Genomic DNA, 6,957 nt, shown 5'->3' with positions numbered 1-6,957 from the left:
GATATTGGAAAAAGAGGTGACATCATATGCATCACTCATCTGGCCTTTGTTTATGAAACAAGATCTTGGGCAGTGTTGTGAAAGTGTCTTTTTATGCTGTTGATTCTTTTATGTTCAGATAGAAATGATGCCTGAGCTGAGTCTTTGATGGATTGGGTAGGAACAAGGATTTGGAGAAGGGCATGTGGGACTGAAAGAACAAAATGGCAGATGCAAAGATATGGGAGGAGAGTGCATGGAGTCTAATAGGGGCGGCAAACAGTTTAGGATGCCTAGAATACTGTGATAAGGTTAGAAATGAAGAGAAGCACATCACACAGGCTCATGGTGGCATTTTGAATAGAAGCAGGTTTAAGTACAGACATTTGAGTTATAGACCAGACTGCATTTAATCAGCATTGTGGAGTTGGGCAGGTGAATTAATTCCCAGCACCTCAGTCTACATGTGTGGAAAATGGGAAATTAAGAAGTGATAAATTCTGTAGGGGTTTTTCCCCACTATTTTAGAATTCTTCTATTAATATTTTCCTTCGTATTTTTATGATTATATAACTTTATAAATCAAAAATAAGTACTCTCTATATTATCAGTGTTTCTTAGACTGTTTTGTGTGGCTGTAATGAAACACCCGAACCTTGGTAATTTATAAGTAACAGAGATTTATCTTTTTAGTGTTCCAGAGAGTGGAAGCACAAGTGCCTATATCTGGTAAGGGCATTCTTGCTCTGTCATACCATAGCAGAAGCCTGAATGGCCAGAAAGTATAAGAGAAGAGGTATGTAGCAGGTAAAGCCCATCCTTTTATCAGGAACACACTCCCATTCCATAGTAAGGGCATTGAGTCACTCATGCAGACAGGGCCATCTTGACTTAATGGTCACTTAAAGTTTGCACCTTTCAGCACTATTGTGTTGATGATCAACTTTCTAACACATGAATTTTGAGGGACAAGTTCAAACCATAGCATTTGCTATCCATTGGAAAGTTATTTTCACATTCATTAGAAACATACAAACCATTAACCTTAAAAAGAAATAAAATCAAGTAAATATTATTTCTAATGTACATTTTAAAGTTTAGCAGTGGAATTTTTTCCATAATTTAGAAATTTTTATTTCATATTTTGTGATGCTTTACCTTAAAGGACCAAACTTAGAGCATTAAAATAGATTCCTTTACCTTAAAGGGCCAAATTTAGAGTATTAAAATAGATTCCTATCCACAGCTACTTCCAAAAGGTCAGGAAAATTGAAACTCTTGTCTTTTGTAAAAGGACAAATGTTAACTCTTTTCTAAGTTAACAACCCTCTTATGTTTTTTTCTGTGAATTAACTTCTGAAAATTCATGTTCTATAAAATATTTTCATGATCCAACTAGATTACATTAAAAAGTTTTGTAAAGATTTTACTACTCAAAACTCTTGGTTTTTTATTTTTATTTTATTATTTACTTAATAGTAAAATAACCTGGGACCTTGCACATGCTAGGCAAGTGCTCCACCACTGAGCCACATCCCCAATCCAAAGCTCTTGTCATTTTTAATAAAATTAATCACATTCATGGTTAATGGTTAGTCATCTCCATACTTGGCTAGGAATTATCCAGGTATCGCTGTTGACAAACAAGCTAAGTGAAGGAAAGAGTGCTAATTTATATATAAAGAACAAGAAAAAAAGAACGAGAAAAAGTGTAATTAGTTTTTGAAATAAAAAGTTTTAACTATTTTCTTTTACATCTCAATGCACCATTTGTAGATATCTTGGAGCACACACGTTCTACTTTAGATCTCATTTCTTCATCTAATTAGTTTAAGGAACAAACAAATCCTACACGAACAGACTATTAACTATTGTTATTAACATTGTGTATCCACAAAAGTTCTTACAATATAACGAAGATACTTGAATTACCCCCTCTATCATTCTCCTTTAACATGTTTTTTTTTTTTTTTAAACTTTGGACAATAATGAGGATTCTTTCCCATAAAATACAGTTTGAAGTTTTCAGCTCTAGTTAATTAGCATAAATTGCTCAGAGGATGTTTGGGGAGAGGGAAGGAAACAGGAAAGGCCACCTGCAGAGCAAAATAATCAGAAGTTCTTGCATGGGGATTCTTAGCATTAATATTTTTACAAAGAAAAGAACTTATTGCAGTGATTATTGATTGCCTTGGGGAAGAAAGCATGGGGTAAGCAAGAGAACAAGGAACTTAAAAGAACTCAAGGGCCTGAACATCTGATTAAGAAGTACAATTAAAGGATCCAGCTCAAAAAATAAATTTGCACAGATGGTTGTGAAAGGAAAATGATTGTCTTTGCTGTCCTGGCTCATAAATTCATTCTTTTTCTCACAAAAGAGATAATGATGTGTCAAATATTATATACAGTAATGAAACCATAGCTGGAATACTATTGTCTTTCCTTATATGTCATTGGGAGCTTTCTCTCACAGAATGACTTTTTTTGGCCTTTATGAAAATCCATCCCAATGATAAAAATGATTTTTAAGAGATATCCTGGAGCAATCATTTCTCTCATAAGAATTGATCTATTTTTCACTTTCATAAATGTTCAGTTTCATTGAACCTTGTAGTTCCTCAGAAAATGGAAAGGATAGAGTTACTAAGAAATAGATGTACCTTATTCTTGTTAATGAGAAAAATGAAGAAGGCAGCAGAAGAACCACCAGAGCAGGAGCACAGATGAAGTGATGAGTTCCAACTTCCAGCTGCAACCAATATGTCTCCCAAAGGTCACTATTTCCTCCCACTGTGTGTATTCCTTACTTTCTTCTACCTTCTTTTCCTTCCTCAGTAAAACACATTTTTCCCTTCATTTTTAAAAGCAAAATTCTAACTATTCTTTCTTTCCCTTAGGAATTTCATCCTTGATGTTTTATTATTATGATGTGCGGTTGAGTGATACAATCTCCCTGAGCTCCAGGCTTTCCCTGCGACATGATTTATAATGGTCATCTGCTTTAGCGTAAATCCCTGTGGAGGCAGAACCAGGAAACTTGCCTCCCTATTTGAAATACCGTAACATCTTGCACACAGTACCAGCACAACAAAACAATTATTTTCTTTTCCACCAAATGGCCATTTCTTCAGCTAAAATATGTAAGAAAAAATTTAGTCAAATAAGCCAATATATAAATATATTTTAACAAATTAAGTCACAAATGAATGTAGTTATTCCCAACATATATACATTACATCAAAGCGTAAAAAAGACTCAAGACAAAGTTGTGTATTTCTCTCTATAGCAGGACTGATGGCTCTTATTATTGAACTTGGTAATGTACTGCTGATGTAGTTCAACAAATTTATCCCCCACAACACTTCTCACTTCATTTTGCACACACTTGACAATAGAATTTTGTTCTAATTATCTACTGTGCACACCTTCTCTGGAGGGTTGCATGTATGCATCATGTATATATGTATCATATGTATATGTATACATACATGTAGGTTTGTGTGGATATATATATATATATATGATATTTTATCTTATTTATCCTTTTGATCCAAGACTTAGTGAAGCTGGCAAAAGTGTGTGTTGACCTTGATGTGGAAATCCATAGCTGCATTAAGAATTTTAATCAGCTCACCACACATATATGAGAGCTCTAAGTTTCTTCACCATAGAAGTAGTAAGTCTTGGTGTAGCTTTTAGTTATTTGTTGTGATATGGTCTTGCACTTTTTGCCCAGGGCCAGTCTTGTACTGCATAACTGGGATTACAAGCCTGTACCACTATGTCCAACTTGTTCTTTGTGATAGGATCTTGCTAACTTTTTTTGCATAAACCAGCCCGGAATCACAATTGTCCTATCTCTGCCACCCAAGTAGCTGGGATTATAGGTGTGAACCACCATTCCTGGCCTGACCTGAGCTTATTAAATCCAGGGTTTCTTGTGAAATTGGAAAAGGAACAAAACAAAATCATTCAAACATTTTTGTCAGTGAGGCTCTTTTCTTATTTTGGATCCTGAACTGAAAATGGCTTCCCCATGGAACAGAGACATCCATGACATTGCACATTCTGTGTCATGCCATTAAACAGTATCTTCTTCTCAAGTCTTTTGGGGCAGTTTATCAGTGGTTTCATGCTTTTATGACTGCTGAAGATATTTTCTGATAGTTACTACTGCCACATTGTCCTGTGGCCTGTAACTGAATTACTCTGAGGTTGATATTTTCAGAAACATCCTTCACTTTGGTCTACCTTTCTTACCATACCTGTACACTTGCCATGTGTTTTAGTTATTCTTGCCTCAACATGTCCACTTAGATTGTTTCAGGCTTACACATATGTGGCAGTATTAATTCAGCACTTAATTATATTTTTATCATTATGTTTGGGTTCTGATATTCTAAACACAAATAAATTTCATAAAGAGAATCCCTACCTAGACTTCTAGTGACCAAAGCTCTGAGAAAAGAAGTCACTTAGAAAATAAGTTTCCCTTGAAATATGATTATGAATAAGTCATTCAGGATCAGCTATAATATGTCTGTTCTCAACAAGTAGCAGGTAGGACTCTCCAGCACAGTGCCCTAAGGGCTTTCAGCATTACAGATTTCCACTTGCGTTCCAAACTGGCACCTTGCCTGAGTAAAACAGGGATGTCACGATCTTGGTGAGCAGCCCTGACCCAGAACTTGCAGTGTCTGACAATGTCTTTACTGAGACAGTAACATGAGCTAGAGGTAAGCTTTTGATATTGAATATAATCCAATATCCATTTTTTCTTTGCATCTGTGGTATCAACCTAATACAGCAATGCCAATGATAAATGACCATGAAAAATGAATGACTAAGCAATTGAGTATATTAAACATTCATCTCCCAAAACCCCTCAGCTAATTATTTAGTCTCAGGTCATTCCTCTTAGGTCGATTCTCCCACATAGTATATTTTCATCACCTAGACACATTACTTTCAATTTGTCAAAATGAGTATAGAAACAGTAGTAATAAGTTCCCAAGGATAATATCCTCATATTTTTATTTAAAAAATAATGAATCTCATCTGTGCTCTCCCAACCCAATCTATTATTTGTATATAAATATATCCCCCAGCCCATCCATTCATTCACTTATTCATGCACCCATTCATTGAATGTAAAGGGTTTTAAATGTCAGACTAATCACCAGGCTTCCTTCTGGGTACTAGGGATAAGGAGGTGAGGAAATTACACAGTCTCTTTTCTGAGGTAAGTACCACAATCTTATGACTTTAACAGATTTTTTAAAACACCCAACAATTAGAATAGACAAGCCAATGATAGGGTTTTACAAAAATGTTTTTCTGCATAGCCTAAGAATACCAGACTCCATTAATGTAGTCAGGGGGTTCTTAAATTACACCTTAAAGAATAAAATAAATTATCTAAGTGGATGGGGGGAGTAATAGTGCTCTGTGAATATGTAGTACCCTACAAGCACAAAGTGAACAAAGTCCTGAGTACCTGTTAGTCATGAAGCAGTAATGGGAGAACATGTAAGCTGCAGAAAGTTAACCCCTGTGATATTTTAAGAAACTTCTGTTTTGAAGGCAAGTTATCCTTTTGAAGTACTTTAGGCAGTGGATTCATAATCAGATTTGGGGTTGTAATGAGTTCTGACATGGGGAATTGATTAGAAGTGTTGAGACAACAGACAGGAGAATAAGTCAAAAGAACTTTGTACTAATGACTTTTTTACCTAAGTTCTCTTCCTATTAATCTATTTGTTGAATGGTCAGTCTTACCTCTGACCATTCTTCCTGAAATTTTGTTAATAAATTTGAATAAATGTTTATTAAGGTGTAATATGTGTATAGTACTATGAAGATCCAGAATGACAAAAGATAAATATGTCCATTTTCTCCTCTCCAGCAGTTTTTATTTAAATTGAAACTATTCAGGACCCAAATATGTTTCATAATGGCAATATGGAAAACAATGAGAGAGAATGAAAAGATGGAGAGATAATACCTGAGACAGTGGAGATTTGTGAAGGCCTTCAAAAAGAAACTAATAGAAGAAAATTAATAGAAGTCAGTGAATGGAACCAAGAGAGAAAAGAAGAAATTTCTAATAATGGATGTTATACAGATCTCTGGGCATATATCATTCAACATTTTCCTCCTTTAAAAAGCATAAGGCACTACTAAATTGTGATACAGTTCTTAAGAGCCTAACCAAGATGGCTATATACTTCCCTGTAAGTTATTTAGACATTGTAATGTTACAACATAAACTAACTCCTTGCCATACCTCATTTATTTTTGCTTCTTCTACCTTCTAGATATTATTCAAAGTCCTAGAAATGTGGCAAAAATGACCAGCAAAATACATATTCTAAAAATTTTACATTTTACCTAGGGATGACAAAATAAACACCTTTGCACTTGAATATGTAAGGTTATAAGTTCTGTAAAGGAAATAAAGCTGATGGAATAGAAAGACTTAGGATACTATGCTTGAGCAGGCATTTATATAGATATCATAGGGGAAACTCTGGATAGTTTAATTTTTAATGTTTAATACTCAGAAAAGCCTATAAAAATCACAAATTAGGACATTACTCCATCAGTTTTGGGCTGATTAAGTTAGGGGCCATGTCCAGCACTTTAGACAGGGCTCTTGCCTTGTTAATACCTTACTATTGTACTACATGTTCAGTAGTTTACAATTGAAACAACCAAATAAAAATCTACAGCATTTTGTAGGCCAAAGGAACAACAAATGTAGAGATTATGAGACAAGAAAAAGCTTTCTTGTTTAAGACACAAAACTAATGTCAAAGTCGCTGCAATATAGTCCAGTGAGAAAGGGCAGAAGATGATGTTAGAGAGTCGTGCTGCAGGCAGGCCACATCAGGTTCTTTTAGTTACACAACTATCTAATTTTCTAATTCCAAAGTGAGTCTATTGAAGGCATTCAACCAATGATTTTTAAAGTATAAA

The 6,957-nt window shown here is 34.8% G+C and overlaps 1 long non-coding RNA gene across 1 annotated transcript; it reads left to right on the top strand.

Moving 5' to 3' along the window:
* The first annotated feature begins 555 nt into the window (after positions 1-555).
* On the top strand, positions 556-6,684 carry LOC141423058 (uncharacterized). Its single transcript, XR_012447716.1, has 3 exons — positions 556-775; positions 2,877-3,119; positions 5,885-6,684. It is a non-coding gene; the product is annotated as an uncharacterized lncRNA (long non-coding RNA).
* Positions 6,685-6,957: the final 273 nt, after the last annotated feature.

Source organism: Castor canadensis, chromosome 5 (genome assembly GCF_047511655.1).
Source record: "Castor canadensis chromosome 5, mCasCan1.hap1v2, whole genome shotgun sequence".
NCBI lineage: Eukaryota > Metazoa > Chordata > Mammalia > Rodentia > Castoridae > Castor > Castor canadensis.
Note: the sequence above shows the minus strand (reverse complement) of the source record. Positions and strands in the feature narration are given on the sequence as shown.